Source organism: Stegostoma tigrinum, chromosome 15, assembly GCF_030684315.1.
Source record: "Stegostoma tigrinum isolate sSteTig4 chromosome 15, sSteTig4.hap1, whole genome shotgun sequence".
Lineage (NCBI taxonomy): Eukaryota > Metazoa > Chordata > Chondrichthyes > Orectolobiformes > Stegostomatidae > Stegostoma > Stegostoma tigrinum.
In genome coordinates this window covers 5,907,710-5,929,933 of record NC_081368.1, presented here as the reverse complement: position 1 = coordinate 5,929,933, position 22,224 = coordinate 5,907,710, and positions in this window count along the sequence as shown.

Here is a 22,224-nt window from a genome sequence, read left to right as displayed (position 1 = left end):
TGGTCTCTCCGGAAAGCAGGCAGCGGTGGGGATGGAAAAATGTCTTGGGTGGTGGGGTCGGATTGTAAATGGCGGAAGTATCGGAGGATGATGCGTTGTATCTGGAGGTTGGTAGGGTGGTGTGTGAGAACGAGGGGGTTCTTGGAAGCCTGGATTTCTCCAAATAAATTCCATTCATTTCCAAGGAACACGGGGCATTCAAATCCGAGTGAAATGCAATGGAAGAAATATCACTGATGCTTTGGATGCAATTCCTAATCATCACTCAGTTTGTTATGCAGAGAGACTTTGCTTCTTCTTTGGTCAGCAGTCACACTGAAGCTTACGTTAACTCAGCACACACTGAATCAGTTCCCAGGGTTATTTTACCCCTGGGACCCACTGGAGGATATCATAGGACTTTCATTTGCCTCAGAAGCTGGGCTAAAATAGTGCAATTATAAAGAGGCACTAAGGATGACTGCGACTAGCTGCATCAATACATTCTAGCTCCCAGTTACAAGCAAAAGTGGAAGAGAATGATGCTGCCACTGATGGTGGACTCCTGATGAAGGGTCCTGACCCAAAACGTTGACTTTTCTGCTCCTCTGATCTGCCTGACCTGCTGTATTCCTTTAGCTCCAAACCGTTTTGACTGGCATTGATGGTGACAATCTGTTGCTAGAAGGGATGTTGGATTTTCCATTCCCTTTGATAGCCTTGATGATAAATGATGATGTCTGATGTCCGCGTTGCTGTTATTGAGGACTATCAGTCTTATTTTGGAGGAGGAAGTGAATATTCCTGCTTCTTCTCCTCAACCTTCCTAATGGTATGCAATGACCATTCCTGATTCCATCCTGCAATGATCCCCTGAGAAGGTGAAAGAGACACAAGCCCTGAGGTCTTCGCTGCTGTCAGCCACAACTCAACATCTGATGGAGATGAACAAGGGTATGGCAAAGCTGCCAGAAACTAATTGAAGTTAAACCAGCTGTCACTACTGCAGGCTAATTGAATGTGCCAGCACAAATTGTAGAGACTCTAACAGTGAGTCAAAGCAGCTGAAGAGGAGCTTAAGGAATTGAATCACAGGCAAATAGCAATACACCTTCAGAATTTTCTGTAGGCAACTAGGGAGCGCCAGTCTCTGAGGACTCTAATTAAGGAGTTGAAAATGGAGCTTCAGTCAGGCATGAAGGAGCTGTCAGAGCCTTTCTACAATCTGTTTCATCAAAATGCTGAGGCAGGAGGATGGTACGTCTCCTCTGTCAGCAGAAATGAACTTCATTTTCTTCATTCAGTGGGTATGGATGTCATTTGGCAAGGCTTGTATTTGCTGCCCATCCATAACTGCCCTTTGAACTGAATAGCTTGTTATGGGGTGGTTCAGATTCAATCACATTTCCTTCAGTGGACATTAATGAACCAGATGAGATTTTCCCCAACAATCAGCAATGGTTTTATGGTCACCATTCGACTCTTCATTCCAGATCATTATTGAATTCAAATTTCATCATCTGCCGGAATTGGATGTGAACCCAGGTCCCCAGAACATTACTTGGGTTATCTGCATTAATAAATCTAGCAATTATAACACAGAACCATCACTTCTCTGAAGAGTTACATCTAGGCCAGGCCCGGTCAAGATAGCAGATTTTCTTCCACAAAAGACAATAATAAACCTTATAACAATTGATAATAACTCCTCAGTCATTATTCCTCAGACCAGTTTTTTTTTAAATTCCAGATTTATTCACTGAATTTTAGTTCCACCAGCTGCCGTGTGGGATTTGAACTCATGTTCCCACATCAGTAGACTTTGCTTCTGCCTTGTAATACTGAGTTAAGAACCTTAAGATGGATTTGGCGAATGCAACAAAACACTTCAAAATTTGTGAGCAGTCCATCAAAAGGTAATTCAACAACAGTGAACGACCATCTGGCCAGGGAAGATGTGAGGTTTAGTCCAAATCGGATCAAAGCAAAAATTGAAAACTTGCAAGTTTCTGACCTGGAGAAACGTAAGCTGCGGCCTACCTGTGAATTTCATTAGCTAGCCTTGGAAGCATTGAAGTTTTGTTTCAGTAACGAAGCAAAAACCAAAACAAAATGGAGCCGTGAGCTGAGAAAAGCCTTAGGACAGTAAACCTCTTCACTGGGGACAAAAATGTTTAATTTTTAAAGGCAGTGCACTGTTCTTCCCCAGTATTCAACATGAAAGAGTGAGTTTTAAGATCTCAGCTCATCATCTCTTCCTTCCAGGAATTGTGTTGATTCAGGTGACGAGGAAAGTAGGGAATATATCTTGGGATGGTCAGACTCTGTGCCATATTGGAAACTGTCATAAGGCAAATGTCCTCGCTGGCAAGGTAGAGTGGCTTTAAACTGGACAGTTGGGGTAAGGAACCAAGCTTAGGGAGATGAAGCAAACCAAGTGGGAGATTCAAGACTGGGGATCCAAATAATAATCCAGGTATGGTTGCCAAAGAATGACAGGCAGGAAAAGAGAAAATAAACCTACTCAGACACCTACAGCCAAGAATTCAATAAAAACCTAGAATTGGGTGTCTAATGTTTATCGTGAAATTATTGTTGATTGTTCTAAAAAGTCATCTGGCTCACTAATGCTCTTTCAAGAAGAAATCTGCCATCCCTACCTGGCCTGGCCTACATGTGAGTCCAGACCCACAGCAATGTGGTTGACTCTTAACTACCCTCTGGGCAATTAGGGATGGGCAATAAATGGTGACCTAACTTCTGATGCCCATTAACATGAGCAAATGAAAAAAAAAGAACCACGTTGGAGATTGATAGCTCAGGTGATAGAGTTTTGGCAGTGACGAGATAGGAATTAGATTCAAACTGCAAATAGTTCAAATGGTAAATAATTTGTGGGAAGAGTGGAGCTAGAGGAGATGTAGAATAAAGAGTTAATAGTACCAATTGTGTGCCTGGGCTACTGAGCATGTAGAAGGAGCTATGTCATGTTGACATCAAGTAACTTGGAACCAAGAACTGATGGAAGAAGATGACACTGAAGAAGATATCAAGGACTGCAGATGCTGGAGCCAGAGATAGCACAGTGTGGAGCTGGAGGAACACGCAGGCCAGGCAGCATCAGAGAAGCAGGAAAGCCAACGTTTTGAGTTTACACTCTTCAGTAATCCTGATGAAGGGTGTAAACCCAAAACATCGACCTTCCTGCTCCTCAGATGCTGCCTGACCTGTTGTGTTCCTCCAGCTCCACACTGTACTGAAGGTGACAGTGAAGTCTGGAATGCCATGTTAGTGTATCGCATTGATAGGCAATAATAGTTAACAGCTAAATTTGAAAACCAAAAGAACTGTGGATGCTGAAAATCAGAAACAAATGTTCTGAGGAAGGGTCACCAGACCCGAAATGTTAACTCTGATTTCTCTCCACAGAAGCTGCCAGACCTGCTGAGCTTTGGCAGCAATTTTTGTCTTTGCTTCTGAACAGTATGTATCAGCCTTATGATCAGCCTTCCAGTGACTGGAGCTTCTAATAACTCCTCTGCAGTATGAACAACAAACCTAACCCTGCACTCAGGCAAATTAAACTCATCACCTCTTTCCCCTTGATCCTATTAGACTGGAGTATCAAGTGATACAGTTGGAGGCTCACCCCTTAACTATCCTAAGTACTTCAAACAGCTAACCCTGAACCCTGAGGTATTCTGGCACTGATGGTCATAACCAGCTTCTAAGCTGGATACTTTTTCAGTCATCCTCCACTGAACCTTCTCTTGTTTGGAATACAGCAACATGAGGAGGTCGTTCAGCCCCTTGAGCCCTTTCTGACCATCAGTGATTTCATAGTGGAATTTTTCCTCATGGGCCATTTCTCTGTTCCCTGAACACTTGAATACCCAAAGCAATTAGCTGTCTCCCTTATAGTGATGTAACAAGATCAGCCTGGTAGACATCATAGAGTATGAGTTGCCTGATTAGGGCTGTTAATCTGGTCCAGTCAGGGAGAGCTGGCTGACAGATATAAAAAGGAGTGTCAGAGGTTCTGCTCACTCTGAAGACCTGGCTCTGAGGGAGCTGGTTCAGCATCAAGGACAGGCAACATGTCAAAAAAGGGTGACTTGATGATTTGTGGAGTAATTTCATCCATGTTCAAAATTCCAACTGATCTCACATCCAAAGATTTCTTCAGTTTCCACTGTCCTTTCTGTGAAAAACTATTCTCTGATTTGAATTTTAAGTGACTTAGCCATAATTTTATGATGAATTGTCCTCACCATTAACTCCCACATCAGAAGATGATGTTTCTCCGTCCCTACACCATCAATTCCCTTTCTCATTTTATATTGACTTTATTACATCGCCCCCTCAACCCTCCAAATATTTGGGAAACAAAGGGAAGTCAACTCGGTATCGGAATCCTCTTAGTTCTGGAATCATCCTGGTATATCTGAATCACATGCACTCCAAAGCCACTCTGTTTATCTTGAGGCTCAGTGTCTAAGACTGATATCTACCCTCTCCTAACTGGAAACCAAGCTAAGCTCTGTACAACTAAATCATCACTTCCTCACTTATGTATTCTAACTCCATACATTCCAGGGCATCCAATGAAACCAAATGACCTTGTACATATTCTCAAATAGATGTAATAATACCTTCTGAAATATTAATACAAAACCTAGGTCTTCCATTATTATTTGAAGATTATCGAACCAGGTTGACATCAAAGTGAAGATTTCTCAATGACCTCGTTATTCCTCGAGTTAGGTAACTGATGAATGCCTGCTCAGGAAGAAGTACTGTATTGATTCATTGAATCGGTTTTCATTCCATCTTTGGAGAATGTCAAAGCGCTTTTTGTGAGAAAATTAATCAATTTGTTTATGTAGTGTTAAAAAAATACATTGCGAAGGTGTAAAGACTTAAATAACGGAAAAAGTACACAATGTCAGCACTTGTCAGTTTCATTAACTCTCCAGAGCCAAGGGCAGGCCCACGCAGTGAAATAGGTTTCAACAGTAATTTTAACCAAAGTTGGCAATGATTAAAATGCAAGTAAAGTCATCTCCAAGGATGTGGCAGATTGATAAGTAAACATCATTGATGATTTATTTTTACAGAACAGCTTCTGTCAAGGTTACTTCAGAGCATAAAGAGATTAGTTGTATTCATAATAATATGTTCGAAGCAGCTGTGCAATATTTGTAACCCTTTTAAAGGGGATTTAGAAAGCCTAACAGGAAAGGAGGTCACTCATCTTATTATGATGTGTCAGTTCATTATTGGAATTGGAGCTACTGTCTCGGTTTCCATCACTCTCCCCTTTCCCTGGGTTTTTACAATTCCACCTTTTCACACTGAAGCTGATATTCTAATCCATTGGGATGAATATTAAAAATACCACAGTGATTAAGATGTGGAAATGTTTTGCTATCATCGCTATTGATTTCTCTTCCCGACAAATCTCATTCTTCGTATATAGATACTATTGATAAAGTTGCAGGCTAATGACCATCATTAGAAAGGGTTAAGTGCTCATCCATTCTACACACAGAAATAATCTCTGGCCCATATTATTCACCGGTTAATATTTATCCAGTAGTGTCTTAGAACTGAAAGCATCATAACAAGTCCCTTCAATCAGCTTTTGAATGTCATTTTTCAAAGCTGAGTATTTCTCAACTTGTTTGATTACACAATGGCCTAGAATTAGCTGGGATGATGTTTGTGAGTTTAATGCTGCTCGCATTATAATTAGAATTGGATTTTATTGTCACATGTACTCAGGCGTAGGGATACAGGAGTGAAAAGTGCATAAAGTCACCACTCCTGGCACCATGTTGGGTACAAAGGAACCTAAGTACAAAATCTTAGGTACAAAGTAGAAGAGAAAGAAATAAAGTTAAAAGTTTTACTTTACAATCCTTAGAAAGTCGAAAAATAAGTAAATAAATTTACAAGCTCAAGATTACAGACCTTCTTCATTGCTTAATCATGTTGGTCTTATTCATTTACATATCAACCAGTAACTTGTGACAATGAAGAGATACCTGGGGAGATGCTGAATGTTTTCTGACTTTCCACTGTAAGCCTCACAAACACACAATCTCTTTATCAAGGAATTCTCGCGTTCAATTTTTAATTGTTCCTTGAATGTGAACATCACTAACAAGGCTATCTCTGTTCATCTTTATTCTCTTGGGCTCAGAAGAAGATGCTTGCTGTAAAATGTTAGGAGTCGTATTTAATAGTTTAATGAGAAGATTTATGTTTCTGTGATTTCCCTAGCCCAGAAAGGGACCAGACAAAACTATAGAGTGTCACTTCCATTGATTATTCTGAGAGGTCCCATGCTCTTAATTACACTAAGTCCTTTATTCTGTACTCGAACACTTGCATTGCTTTCCCAGGCAAGACCTTATCCTGGTTTCAAATTCATCCAAGGATTTGCTCTTCTTTATCTTTCTCAGCTGCACCAGCTCATAACCCTCTGAAAACTCTGTGCTCATCCAATTCTACAACATTTTTGGAGTATTGTATACAGTTCTGGTCACCACACTATAGGAAGGATGTGGAGGCTTTGGAGATGGGGCAAAAGAGGTTTACCAGGATGTTGCCTAGATTACAGAGTCTTTGCTAGAAGGAGAGCTTGGACAAACTTGGATTGTTTTGCTGATGCGTTGGAGGCTGGGAAGTGACCTGAGAAGTATTTCAAATGATGAAAAGCATGGATAGGGTGGATAATCAGAGTCTTTCTCCCAGGGTGGGAATGTCAAATAATTAGGGGCATAAGTTGTAAAGTGAGAGCGGGTGAGTTTAATGGAGATGTACAAGGCAAGTTTTGTTATACTGAGAATGGTACCTGTCTGAAATGTGCTGCCAGAGCAGTAGAACAAGAGCAACATTTAGAAAGCATTAAGACAGACACATGAACAGGCAGGGAGCAGAGGTACATAAACACGTGCAAGCCAATGGGCTTAGTTTAGAATGGCATTGCGGTTGGCACAGACATGGTGGGCTGAAAGGTCTGTTCCTATGCTGTACTGTTTTGTGTTCTACTGTCCTGAATTCTAAAACAATGTCACCAGTTGTCCTCAGCTCTGGAACTCCCCATTCAAATATCTCCATCACCTCTCTTTCCTTCTTTAAGATGTTCCTTAAAACAATCTTGATCTCAATGTACTTCTAGCCCTCTGCTCTAATGTTGCCTCTGGTAACTCAGTGTTTAATTTTGTTTGAAATGACTTGGCATATTTTATGTTATGTGCAATATGCAATTATAATTTATTGCTGTTTGTGTTTTTAAAATTCTTAATTATCCTTTCTGTCACATCTTTTTCTTTCTTAATCCAATATTTCTTTCCCAGAACATATTTCTCTTTCGTTATTTGATTTGGTTCAAACTGATCTTCTGTTCCCCTCAATGGCTCCTGTTGAACCCTCAAAATATAAATCTCATTGGTTGAGAAGATGCAACATTGGTTCGACCTTCGACTTAAGTTCCCCACACATTTGCAGCCTTGTTGTGTTGGTAAGTTTATGCTTCCAGCAATTTGTGCTGCATATATCTTTTGAGTTGCAGGGTGAGTGAGAATATCTAACTAATAGGACAAATTATCAGATGCCTCAGCCCAGCAAATGGGTTGAAATAAAGAAGCTGAGATAACAAAGTGTGGAGCTGGATGAACACAGCAGGCCAAGCAGCATCTTAGGAGCACAAAGCTTTCTCCGGCATCTGCAGTTCCCATTATCTCTGACATCAAGAAGCTGTTCTCTGACTGCATCTTGTAAAGGTTCATATCCTTCAAGGGAGTAAGCTACCTCCAATTTCAAACTTCGCTTATAAATAGCTGAGATTTCACATATTGACATTGTAACTTCAAGACTTACCATCCAGACTGAGGTTATTCAGCCTAGCGTACTGATGATGACGCTGGATATACCATTTGTGGGTAGCCCAGTGGCTCAGTGGCTATCAGTGCTGCCTCACAGCACCAGGGACCTGGGCTCAATTCCACCCTCGGGTGACTGTCCATGTGGAGTTTGTGCATTCTCCCTGTGTCTGAGTGGGATTTCTCCAGATGCTCTAGTTTCCTCCCACAGTCAAAAAATGTGTCGACTACGTAGATTGGCTGTGCTAAATTGCCCATAGTGTTCAGAGATGCGTAGGCTAGTTGGGTGATTGGGGATAGGTCTGGGTGAGATGATCTGAGCATCAGTATGGGCTTGTTGGGCCAAAGTGCCTGTTGCACACTGTAGGGATTCTATATTAAAATAAATTGCAATATGAGCCTGACCAGCATTGTATCCTCTGCTCCTCACGTGTCACACTGTTTGACATTTTTTGAACATTTCAAATGCTGTAATATTAATTACACCCCAACTCCTATCCCATCCTTTGCAACAGGAAGCTGCTAAACAAATGGAGATTAGATACTAGCGATAAATTGTCAGAGGATAATCTCACCGGGGGCCCTTAGGAAGTATCATAAAATAGAAATTAAATTCGAGAACTCAGCAGATGTGTCATGAACTCAAAAATTTCAATTCCCTCTTCAAAAATATTGGCCGCAATTGTTATTTAGGACGTGTCTGAATTTTATGTGATTTTTTAATGTGTGTTTATTCAGCTTTATTTGTGCTAGCAGTGACTGTAAATGTGGATTAATGAGCATTGAGACGGTTACTGGATTAAGAATCTAGCTGCTCAAGTGGAGACATGTTTAATTTGGCTTGCTGTTTCAATGACAAATTACAGCAGAAACAGTGCTTCAGAGAGCTATTAACATCCATGTCTACAAAGTACAGGAAGTTATCCTTCTGTGTGTAACTTGCCTTTGAGAGAGTTCACCTTTATCTGAAGCCTGTATCCAATATTACCATCTTCCTGGTAGTTAATCTGCAATGAGTCTTCAAGCTGCATGCACAGCAACCAATTGGCTTTTCTGCAATAGGTCACTCGGAGATAGCAGGAACTGCAGATGCTGGAAGTCAGAGCCAATGGAGTGTGGAGCTGGAGGAACATAGCAGGTCAGGCAGCAGCAGGGGAGAGTCAATATTTGGGTCTGGACCTTAGTTCTTTGAAGAAGTCACAAGACAGGTTGACGAGGGTCGAGCAGTGGATGTGGTGTACATGGACTTCAGCAAGGCATTTAATAAGGTTCCCCATGGCAGGCTCATTCATAAAGTCAGGAGGTATGGGATACAGGGTGATTTGGCTGTCTGGATTCAGAATTGGGTGGCTGACAGGAGGCAGAGAGTGGTTGTAGATGGTAAGTATTCTGCCTGTGTGAGTGCTGAGTAGTGTTCCACAGGGCTCCATTCTTGGGCCTCTGCTCTTTGTAGTTTTTATAAATGACTTGGATGAGGAGGTTGAGGGGTGGGTTAGTATGTTTGCTGATGACACAAAGGTTGGAGGTGCCGTTGATAGTATCGAGGGCCATTGCAGGCTTCAGCGAGACATTGACAGAATGCAGAGCTGGGCTGAGAAATGGCAGATGGAGTTCAACCTGGATAAATGCGAGGTGATGCATTTTGGAAGGTCAAACTTAAATGCTGAATATAGGATTAATGGCAGGATTCTCGGCAGTGTGGAGGAACAGCGGGATCTTGGTGTTCAAGTACACAGCTCCCTCAAAGTTGCCACCCAAGTGGATATGGTTGTTAAGAAAGCATATGGTGTTTTGGCTTTCATTAACAGGGGGGTCGAGTTTAAGAGCCACGAGGTTATGCTGCAGCTCTACAAAACCCTGGTGAGACCACACTTGGAATATTGTGTCCAGTTCTGGTCGCCCTATTATAGGAAAGATGTGGAGGCTTTGGAGAGGGTGCAAAGGAGGTTTACCAGGCTGCTGCCTGGACTGGAGGGCTTGTCTTACGAGGAGAGGTTGACTGAGCTCGGACTTTTCTCTCTGGAGAGAAGGAGGAACAGAGGTGACCTGATCGAGGTGTACAAGGTAATGAGAGACATGGATAGAGTCGATAGCCAGGGACTTTTCCCCAGGGCAGGATTTACTGCCACAAGGGTTTATAGTTTTAAGGTGTTAGGAGGAAGGTATAGAGGAGACGTCAGAGGGAGGTTCTTCACCCAAAGAGTTGTGAGTGCTTGGAATAGTTTACCAGTGGTAGTCATGGAAGCAGAGTCATTAGTGACATTTAAGCGACTGCTGGACATGCACATGGACAGCAGTGAATTGAGGGGAAAGTAGGTTAGGTTATTTTATTTTTGGATTAGGATTATTCCAAGGCACAACATCGTGGGCCGAAGGGCCTGTACTGTGCTGTACTTTTCTATGTTCTATGTTCTATGTTCATGAGGACTGATGAAGGGCCCAAACCTGAAACATCAATTCTCCTGCTCCTTCGACGCTGCCTGACCTACTGTGTTCCTCCAGCTCCACACTGTGTTGACTCTTCTGTAATGTCAGCTTTATAACTTCAGATGTGTTGTGCTATTTTAAATAAATTAATCCACAGAGATAATCTATCCTTAATGAGGACTTGGCTACGAGTACAATCTATTGTCCAATCTGGAATCTGAAATACAACCGATAATCTAAAAACAACAATGAGAACTAGGGGGCATTCCTTAAACAGAAAGTATTGTCCATTTAAGATAGAAGTGAGGAAACATTTTTCTTTCAGTGTTTTTTGAGTTTTTGGCATTCGCTTCCCCAGAAAGCAGTGAATGCAGAATCTCTAAGTATTTTTAAGGCCGAGGTAGATAGATTCTTGATGACCAAGGGAAGGAAAGATTATAGGGGATATGCAGGAGTGGGAAGTTGAGATTTAAATCAGATCAGCCATGATCTTATTGAATGATGGAGCAGGCTCAAAGGGCTGATTAAATAACTAAGCCTCAATAATTGACCCTCGTGATACCTTACTAGTTATATCTTTCTAAACTGGTAAAGACCCATTACACCCGACGCTTTGCTTTCAATGTGCTTGCTAACCTCAATCCATGCATTCTAACCATTTTCCAGCTACTGGTATAGGGCTAACAGATCTGCTGTTCCTTCTTTGCTCCCTCACTTCCTTTTTAAATATTGAGGTGATATTTGCTACTTTCCAATCTATAGGAAAAAATCCAAAATTTATAGAATTCCAATGTATTGCTTACAGCCACCCCTTCAACACTCTGGGATGCACACCATTGGTTCCTGCAGATTTATTGATGTTGAGAGATTCCTTGTATCTTCCCTAATGAAAACAAATACAACATTATCATTCAGCTTCACTGTCATTTCTTTATTCTCTGTTATAAATTCTTATGACTGTACCTGTAATGGACTCACATTTGCTTTCGCCAAATGTTTCATTTTTATCAACCCGTAGAAGCTTTTACAGTCCATTTTCATGTTTAGATTGCTTTCAAATTGCATTCATATTCCATTCTCCCTTTCCTAATCAATTTTTTGGCCTTGTTTTAGAAGCCTCCCGATCCTCTGAATGACTGATATTTCTGGAAACTTTACATGCATTACCACTGAACCATGTACTGTCCTGAACTTCTTCTTCTGTTAGCCACAGTTGACTGATCTTTTATTAGGTTTTTGCACTCTGAAGGTTTGTATATTTACTGGAAGGCGAACCAAGATGTCTATATTTGCTGTAAGGCTGTGCAATGCATTTCTGCTAATTTGTGTTTCACGCCTTCATAATTCCCCTTATTCAAATTCACATTTCTATTGGTCGAAAGATGGTCATTGTCAAGGCAAGGGCACACAGGTTTACAGAACTATCATGTAAAAATGAAATTACAATAGAGAGATCTGCCATGATCGAATTGAAAGGTGAAACAGTCTCAATGGACTGAACTCAACTGAAAGCTGTGCATTTGTTCATTGACCTTTCAAATACATTCGCTTGGCAGGATCATGTGAAAAGTCGGTACGTATTCTGAAAGGCAAATTGAGATAATGGAAGTATTACCACAAATGATTACCAAATGGAAAGCATGACAAAAAAAAAGACTGAGGACAAAGTATTAGAATCGTTAAAAGAATGAGCCGAAGGACTATAAAAGGGGAAAAAATAAACTAAGGCTTTTCTGCTTATCAAAAAATCTCAATAAGATGAGATCAAATGGGCTGAAGGGCTTATTCATCTGAAGGCATCTTGTGATCTCACAATGTTATTTTCTTTCTCCTTTCTGTTAAATCATTAGTAATCATATTTACAATCAATTTGTTCAGATCAGATGTTCGTGCATAAAGCATGCTATGTTCCAATGTACTTTACCATCTGCTGTTTTGAAAATAGAATGAAAGTGTAACAGCCCTTAACAAGAATGTTATTGAGAAAGTGATCACTTCTTACTTTCATATTGCATCCAGCTACAGCCGGTGTAATGGCATTGTTAACATGTGGCCAGCAAGCTATCAAGGTACAATTGACCATTCATTTAATAACAAGGCAGACTTCAGTGAGCCATTATTTTTGCGGCATGTGTTTTAGCTTCATTCAAGCTGTTACGTTTGAGAGGTTGTAGCGAGCAGGGCAAAAAGGGCTGATACAGCACAGCCTGCAACATCGGTAATTCATCTCACTGGTGAGGCAGTGTCGAGTGTTAATATCACTGAACTAACCAGAACCCCAAGCAGACATCCTGATGATATGGTATAATTTGAATACAATAAAATTCAGGAAATGCTGGTTACCACATGATTGCTAATTGTCGTGAAACGCACCTGACTCACTTGTGTCTTTGAGGGAAGGAGTCTGCCATCCTATTTTCAAAACAGCAATGGTCCAGCGGTATTATCTCTAGACTGTTAACCCAGGGACCCAAATAACTTCCAGGGACCTGGGTTCAAATCCCACCACAGCAGATGGTAGAGTTTAAATTCAGAAAAATATCTGGAACTAAGAATCTAATGATGACCATGAATCCATTGTTGATGTTGGGAAAAAAAACACACTTGGTTCACTAATGTCCTCTAGGGAAGGAAACTGCTATCCTTACCTGGTCTGGCCTACATGTGACCCCTGACCCACAGCAATGTGGTTGGCTCTTAACTGACCTCTAGACAATAAATGCTGCCTAGCCAGTAATGCCCTCATCCCATGAATGAATTTAAAAAACACTTTCCTGGCCTACATGTGACTCCAGACCCACAGTCAATGTGGTTGAGTTTCAACTGCCTTCTGGGCAATTAGGGATGGGCAACAAGTGCTGGCCTCGCCAGAAATGCCCAAATATTACAAAATAATATTTTTTAAAATTCTGTCTTCTGCGAGGAGCTGGTGTTAGGTGCACTTCTCGCAGGTGAAGTCAGAAGGGTTGCTAGTAGTGAGCCTTACCTCCCACATCCTACAAGAGGAGCATGTAACTTCCCTGGCTTCCATTTCCTATACTCTGGATTGCCAAAAGAGATAAAGAAAAAGGAAAAAAAAAATAACTTACCAACTCTCCAAACAGTCTTTATTTGGCTGTTAGAGGAGGAGGATTGGTGGGAGATACTACACGTGTAGTGTTTCACGTTTAGCCATTGCCTGAATCTATTAGTTCACTTACCCAGCAGTCCCCGTGCCCACATTTGCTCCTGCTCAGCCCTCTCTCCACCCATTCATGAGGCAATTTTTTTTATCCAGAAACATTTCCTCCCCTGCTGCCCCGGGCTCATGCTTTCACTTCTCAAAACACTGGTAGGCATTTATTTTAATGCCATATATCAGTTATCACAAAGATGTAAATCTGGGCTCTCCAGTGTCCATAAGACCATAAGGCGTAGGAGTGGAAGTGAGGCCATTCGGCCCATCGAGTCCGCTCCCCCATTTAAATCATGGCTGATGGGCATTACAACTCCACTTCCCTGCACTCTCCCCGTAGCCCTTGATTCCTTGTGAGATCAAGAATTTATCGATCTCTGCCTTGAAGGCATTTAAAGTCCCAGCCTCCACTGCGCTCCGTGGCAATGAATTCCACAAGCCCACCACTCTCTGGCTGAAGAAATGTCTCTTCATTTCATTTTAAATTTATCCCCTCTAATTCTAAGGCTGTGCCCATGGGCCCTAGTCTCCCCGCCTAATGGAAACAGTGTCCACCCTTTCTAAGGCATTCAGATATCATCAGTGGCACAGGTATTGCAGCTGTTTCTCTTTGTCACAAAAACATAGAAAACAGCAGCAGCAGTAGGCCATTGAGTCCTTCGAGCCTGCTCCACCATTCAGTACAATCATGACTTTGTACCGCTGATGTACATCATTCACAGATTGAAAGAGCTGGGGCCCTTCTCCCAAGAGAAAAGAAGTTTAGAGACAATTTCCTTTATTCATTCAGTGAATGTGGGCATCACTGGCTAGGCAGCATTTATTGTCCCATCCCTAATTGCCCAAAGGGCAGTGAAGAGTCAACGACATTTTTGTGGGTCTGGAGTCACTTGTAGGCCAGACCAGGTGAGGGTGGCAGTTTCCTTCTCTAAAGGACATTAGTGAACCAAATGGGTTTTTTCCCCCAGCGATCTGCAATGGATTTATTGTCATCGCTAGACTTTTAATTCCAGATATTTGTTGAATTCAAATTCCATCATTTTCCATGGTGGGATTCAAACCCAGGTCCCAGATGAAGGGCCTCGGCCCGAAACGTCAGCTTTTGTGTTCCTGAGATGCTGCTTGGCCTGCTGTGTTCATCCAGCTTCACACTTTGTTATCCCAGAACATTATCCGGGTCTCTGGATTAACTGTCCAGCGATAATACCACGAGGCCATTGCATCTCCAGTGACATTGGTGCTCCAAGTAAGGAGAGGCATGGACAGGAAATTTGATCTTGTTCCCATTGTTAGCGTCCCCCTTTCCTCCATTAAGAATGAGACCACACCAACAGGAGGTGATTGTCAAAGGAATCAAAGGTAATGTGGGAAAAAAACAACTGTGAGATGAGCAGTTAGGATTTGGAAAGCACTTGCTGAGAGGTACATTCAGTTATGGTTTTTAATCAGGAATTGGATAATTATCTGAAGTAAAAACTGTACTGAAGGCAGGGGCAGTTTAAAAATAAGGGCCACGCATTTAAGACAGAGCTGAGGAAAAAAGCTTTCTCCTAGAGGATCTGGAGTCTTTCAGACCCTCTTCCTCTAAAGGCAGTGGAAGCAATTGTTTGATATTAAGGCAGAGTTACATTGATTCTTGGAAAACAAGGGAGTGAAAGGTTATCAGGGTTATGGTGAATAATCAGTTGAGCTGTGATCTTACTGATTACAGGTGCAGGATCAAGGGGTTGAATGGTCTATTTCCGTCCTCGTTCAAAAGTTCATAAAAGTAATTGTGGGGCTATGAGAGAAAGACTAAAGCAGTGGGTCTAGCTGACAAAAACCAAAAGAATGGTGAATGCAGTAAATCAGAGAGAAAAATGAAATTGCTTGAAAAGCTCAGCAGGTCTGGCAGCATTTGCAGAGAGAAACCAAAGTTAACATTTGGAGAAGGGTCACTTAAAAAGTAAACTCTGGTTTCTCTTCACAGATGTTGCCAGGCCTGCTGAGCTTTTCCAGCAATTTCCATTTTTGGAGCTAGCTGGACTTCTGTTACAGACAACCAATACAAAACACTGAATGGCTCCCTTTGTGCTCCAAACCATTCTGCCAATTCTATAATTTCACAACATTATAGTTCAAATTGGGCAGTTTTATGGCAATAAATAGAACAAGGAAGAACAATACAGCACAGGAACAAGGCTTTCAGCCCATCAAGCCTGCATGGGCACATCTTGCCCTTCCATATTGAAAATTAAAAATAAGGAGAAACTATTTCTACTGCCAGGTAGGGATAAACTTGATAAAATTGGCAAAAGAGCCCTCGTTAATATGTGGGAGCTTTCTTCCACTCGTCATGTCATCATAATTCAAAAAGCACAGCAAGCTGAATAAGAAGTTCCAAAATGGAATCAGATGTCTGCATGGAGACAAGATAAAAATACAATGTTCACCATTAAATTCGGGGAAGCAGAACTTATTGGTTAACTCCTTTAAAGAGCTGATAGACGGATAATGGGTTGACGGACCTCCTGCAGCGCTCTGAGATTCAATGATGAACACAGAACTGTGGTTATTTGACTTAACAGAATGTTTTGGTGTATTCAGCTATAGAAATTGGAGCTAAGGCAGAGTGGAAGCAATTGCCCTGTATTTTACAATGATAACTTCAACAATGTCAAACGTGCAACGTATCCCCACAAACCCCCCACAACCCCCAAGCATTGAGAGTACAGGTCCGAGAACACTATACAGCATGGTAGTAAAAATGTAATCCAGTAGCATGTGAAATATGTTATGGAAGATTTGCAAAGCTCATTTGAAACAGTGAAGCTATTCTTCATTATCAATTAAACCAGTGGATCAATTCTGCATTATGAACTTGCCACTTTTCAAATGGAGGCATGATGAGCATAAGCAGTTATATATTGCAGACAATAATCCAATCACAAATGCAATATTTTTGTTAGTAATCAAATGTTGATAAAACAGATAAAGTGGTTTACCAATCCCTCTGAAGGAAATTGTTGTACAAATTATTAACATATTCATGTTAAGTCTCTCACTGTGCTTCTTTAACAGGTGCATGAACCTGTTCGAAATTCTACCCTTATTTTTACACTCCTCAGCAAATATGTCCAACACGCCAATCCATTCCTGAAAAACATAGCATCCTCAGGTCATTGTCCTACACATGTTACGCCTTCATCCCCGACAGGAACATCCACTGGCTAAGTTAATCCTTCATCTCCGAAACCTCCCCATTTCTTCTTTGCTTCTTTTCAGACTTTGAACAATCACATCTCAATCTTCTGATCATCTGCAAGGCCATAAGGTCATAATAGGCCATTTGGCCCCTAAAGCCTGCTATACTGTTCACAGGATCATGGCTGATCAGACATTCCTCATGTCCACATTCCTGTCCTTTCCCCATAACCATTGATTTTCTAACTGATCAAGAATATATCTCAGTCTTAAACACAGTTAGGAATTGTGCCCTCACAGCTCTCTGTGGTAAGAAGTTTCAAAACTTCATAACTCTGAGAGAGGAAATTTCTCCTCATTTCAGTCTTAAATTGGTGCCATTCTTTGGTTTGATGTCCATTAACTTACCTGTAAAACCTTTTCTGTAAATTCTACTTTGGAAGTGGGGTATAGAAAAGGTGGAATTGAGGAAAGCCTAGCCATGGTTGGACTAAATGGTGAAGCAGTTCAAAGAACTGAATAGCCTACTGTCCTGGAGACACAATGGCCTTGTGGTATTATCGCTGGACTCTTAATCCTGAGACCCAGATAATGTTCTGGGGACCAGGGTTAGAATGCTGCGTAGCAGATGGTGGAATTTGGATTCAATAAATATCTGGAATTACGAATCTAATGATGGCCATGAATCCATAATCAATTGTTGGAAAAACCCATCCGGTTCACTAATGTCCTTTTGGGAAGGGAACTGCCATCCTTACCTGGTCTGGCCTACATGTGACTCCAGACCCCAAGCAATGTGGTTGACTCTTAACTGCCCTCTGAGCAATTAGGGATGGACAATATGTCTGCCTGGACAACGATGCCCTCATCCCGTAAATGAATAAAGGAAAACAAATCTTGTTATTTATATTCTTAAAAATGTTAACACCAGATCAAGTCTGTACTTTAAAATGTGTGCACATGGTCATGAGGAGGTGATTTTGACATTGCCTATCAAATGTACAATGAGTAATGAACTGGGCTACCAACAAATAAATATGATTTTGTCTTGGAGCATTACTTTCTGTTTTGTGCACCGGACTTGTCAATAGGTTTGTTTACATTGAAGGGAATGTGGCAATATCTTAGAATAATAATTTCTGGAACCCAAACATATATTCTTCCTGGGATGTTATTGCTTAGGCCAACACTTGCCTTCTATCCCCAGTTGTCCTTGAGAAGGTGGTAGTGAGCAGGCTTCTTGCGCTGCTTTACTCAACATGCTGTAATTAGAGCCAGAAAGCCCTTAGACAGGGAATCCCAGGATTTTGCTGTAATGAGGTCAGGAGCTGAGCCACCATACTGGGAACCGAAATGAGTGTCGGGAGGAAGATTTTGCTCGGAAAACACGACAAGGTGCTACAGTCAGTGACCACGGCTATCACTCTGCTGATGATGCAGAGTAGACTGTGTTGTCAGCTCATCCCAACATAGTGTTATACCCATCTGGCACATTTGCTGCCAACATCCTTTTACCTTGTAGGGATCTGGTGGGCCAATTTGGTCTAATGTGTTTGCAGTTCAACAGTTTCATATCCTAAAGAGTGAAGGCACTTGCCTTCTAGTTTATTGTGGGATAGTAACTGGATACAAGTTATATCAGTATGGTAGACATTGTCACTGAGACTGTGAGGGAAACCTTAATGTTACATCTTACCCTTTCAACCTGTAAAATACCCACGCCACTGCCTGAGTCCATGTGACATCACCAAATGGCGAACAGCCTAATACCCTCCTCAGCACTAACACTTTAAAACCACTGGCAGAGATAACATGGTGTGGAGCTGGATGAACACAGCAGGCCAAGCAGCATCAGAGGAGCAGGAAAGCTGGCGTTTTGGGCCTAGGCCCTTCTTCAAAAAAAAACTTTAAGTCCATGACATCGTTATACCACACCTGATGGGGTTGCCACTTACTGGTATCCTATCTCCTCACCACATCCCTGCTTTCACCCAGAGGGTAGTTTGTGTATGGAATGTGCTGCGAGAGGAAGTGGTGGAGGCTGGTACAATTACAACATTTAAAAGTGCACCTGGATGGGTACATGAATAGGAAGGGCTTAGAGGGATATGGGCCAAATGCTGGCTAATGGGACTAGATTAATGGAGAGTATCTGGTCACCTGGGACGAGTTGGACCGAAGGGTCTGTTTCCATGCTGTAAATCTCTATGACTCTATTCAAGTGGTGTGGAAGCTTCACTATTTTCCGAGAGCAGGTTCTCTTCTTTCTTGGAAGATTGCCAGACAATTGTCTTCGATTCTATTCTTGACGGTGAGAGGTTTGCACATCCTCTTAAACTGAAGGACCTTTTATCTCTTCAATTGCCTTCAGTGCAGACATCATTTTCTGCTGAAGCAGGCTGAGTCTCCATTGGTATATCAGGAGACCCTTTAACTTCAGAAAATTCAGAACGGGATTCTCTTGTGTTGCAGGATCACAGGCCAATAGCTCCCTGGAAATTAAAAGTCCATGGGGAGGTTTGATTGATATTTTCCAGATTTTAAAGAAAATAGATAAAGTGAAACTGTTTCTGATTGGTGGGGAATCTAAGCCTGATCTAAAAAATATGGCCAGATAATTTCAGGCGTAACATTAGGAAACATTTCTATACATAAAGATGGGTAGAGAGACAAGTAGTGTCGAGGAAGTGGGGACGCTACAGAAGGACTTGGACAGACTAGGAGAGTGGGCAAAAATGTGACAGATGGAATACAATATGGGAAGGTGTGAGGTTATGCACTTTGGTTGGAAGAATAAAGGTGTAGGCTGCTTTTAAATGGGTAATGGCTTTGGAATCTGAAGTGCAAAGAGACTTGAGACACCTGGTTCAGGATTCTCTTAAAGTTAAAAATGCAGGATCAGTTGGCAGTTAGAAGGGCAAATGCAAAACTAGCTTTCATTTCAAGAGGGCTGAGAAGTACTGCTGAGGCTGTCTAAGGCTAAGGTGAGACTGCAGTTGAAATATTGCGAGCAGTTTTGGGACCCATATCTAAGGTAGGAAGTGCTGGTATAGGAAGGCATCCAGAGGATGTTTACAAGAATGATCCCAGGGGTGAAGGGCTTGTCATATGAGGAGCAAATGAGCACTCTGGGTCTGTATTCAATGGAGTTGGGAAAGATGAGGGGACAGCTCATTGAAACTTACAAAATACTGAGAGGCGAGGATAGGATTGATGAGAAAAAAATGTTTCAGCTAATAGAAGAAACTAGCGCACAGCCTCAGAGTGAAGGGACAATCCTTTAGAACTGAGATGAGGAGAAATTTCTTCAGCCAGTAGGGGGGTGAACCTGTAGAACTCATTGTCACAGATGGCTGCGTGTGCCAAGTCATTGAATGTATTCAAGACAGATAGATATGTTCTGAAGGGTCACTGGACCTGAAATGTTAACTCGTACTTCTCTGCACAGATACTGTCAGACCTGCTGAGACTTTCCACCAGTTTCCTTTTTTGTCATAGATAGGTTCTTGATTAGGAAGGGGGTCAAGGTTTAACAGGAGAAAGTGGAAAAATGGAGTTCAGAAACATATCAGCCATGGTGGAGAAGACTCAATGGGCCGAATGGCCTAATTCTGCTTCTATGCCTTGTGGTCTTATGGTGGTAAAAATTTGGAACTCTCTTCTAGGAATGGCAATCGATGCTCGATTAGTTGTTCAATTTACATATGAGACTGATAACTTTTTATAAGCAACAGTTATTAAGGGAAATCTGGAAAAAAAATGAGCAAACACAAGTTACAGCTAAGAAATATGAGCAGACAAATTAGGATCTGAAGGCCAATTGGCCCCTCGAGGCTTCTTCTGCATTCAATGAAGATTTGGGTTGATTTGCTTGTTCCACATTCCCTCCTTGTTGCGATCATTTGGAAGGGTCAAACAGGGTTTAAGGGTGTAATTCATGTCCTTTTGATCCTCACTCACTCCCAACAATTTCTGAGCAACTGCTTGCTATTGCCACTAAACCATTTATTCTTTAGATTGTGTATAACATTCACAATTAGCAAACAATAACTGGATTTTGTCTATAGAGAAGTGACTGCCTTAATAAGAGTGACACCTACAGCTTGGATTGATAAATCTGCCCTCTCCAGATTCTGAATGCTCAGACAGTATGGGATCACACGCAGAATGAAATAGAAGGTTTTGGTGATGTAAGGAACACCAGAAAGGGATAATTGTACATTCAACCACCGAGGAAACAAAAATAGGCAGAAGCAAACAAAAAGAATGAACTTCCATTGAGATGGAAGCTTTTCCATCACGAAATGCTTTAAAATCAATGACATATTTTTGAAACAACGTCACAGTTATGATTCAGGAACCACAGATGCTATTTATGCAGAACAAGGTCCTAAAAGCAGGAATGAGAGAATGATCAAGCAATCTGTTTTCCTTTAATGATTATTACCAACATCTAAAAATATTATTAAATGTAGGTGACAATACATTTCTAATAATGAGGCAGTAGCAAGAGGTAGACCAGCTAGTGGGAAGGATTTTCCTGGGAAGGAACCAAGGGATCGGTTAAAGTGTGTTTGCTTTAACGCAAGGAGTATCAGAAATACAAGTGATGAACTTAGAGCATGGATCAGTACCTATGATGTTGTGGCCATAACAGAGGCATGGGTTTCTCAGGGGCAGGAATGGTTGCTGGATGTTCCAGGGTTTAGAACATTTAAAAAGAATAGGGAGGGGGGAAAAAGAGGAGGGGGTGTAGCACTACTAATCAGAGAGGGTATCACAGCTACAGAAGCTTCCATTGTCGAGGAAGATCTGTCTACTGAGTCAGTGTGGGTGGAAATTAGGAACAGCAAGGGAGTAGTCACCTCGTTAGGGGTTTACTACAGGCCCCCCAATAGCAGCAGGGAGACTGAAGAAAGCATAGGTCGGCAGATTTTGGAAAAGTGTGCACGCAGTAGGGTTGTTGTAATGGGTGACTTTAACTTTCCTAATATTGATTGGAACCTCCTTCGAGCAGAAGATTTGAATGGAGCTGTTTTTGTAAGGTGTGTTCAGGAGGGTTTCCTAACGCAGTACGTTGACACGCCGACGAGGGGAGAGGCCATTCTAGACTTGGTGCTCGGAAACGAGCCGGGGCAGGTACCAGATCTTGTGGTGGGAGAGCATTTTGGTGATAGTGACCATAACTGCCTCACATTCTACATAGCTATGGAGAAGGAGAGGATTAGGCAGAATGGGAGGATATTTAATTGGGGAAGAGGAAACTATGATGCGATTAGACATGAGTTAGGAAGCATGGACTGGAAGCAGTTGTTCCATGGTAAGGGAACTATAGACATGTGGAGACTGTTTAAGGAACAGTAGTTGGGAGTGATGAGTAAATATGTCCCTCTGAGACAGGCAAGAAGGGGTAAGATAAAGGAACCTTGGATGACGAGAGCGGTGGAGCTTCTTGTGAAAAGGAAGAAGGTAGCTTACATAAGGTGGAGGAAGCTAGGGTCAAGTTCAGCTAGAGAGGATTACATGCAGGCAAGGAAGGAGCTCAAAAATGGTCTGAGGAGAGCCAGGAGG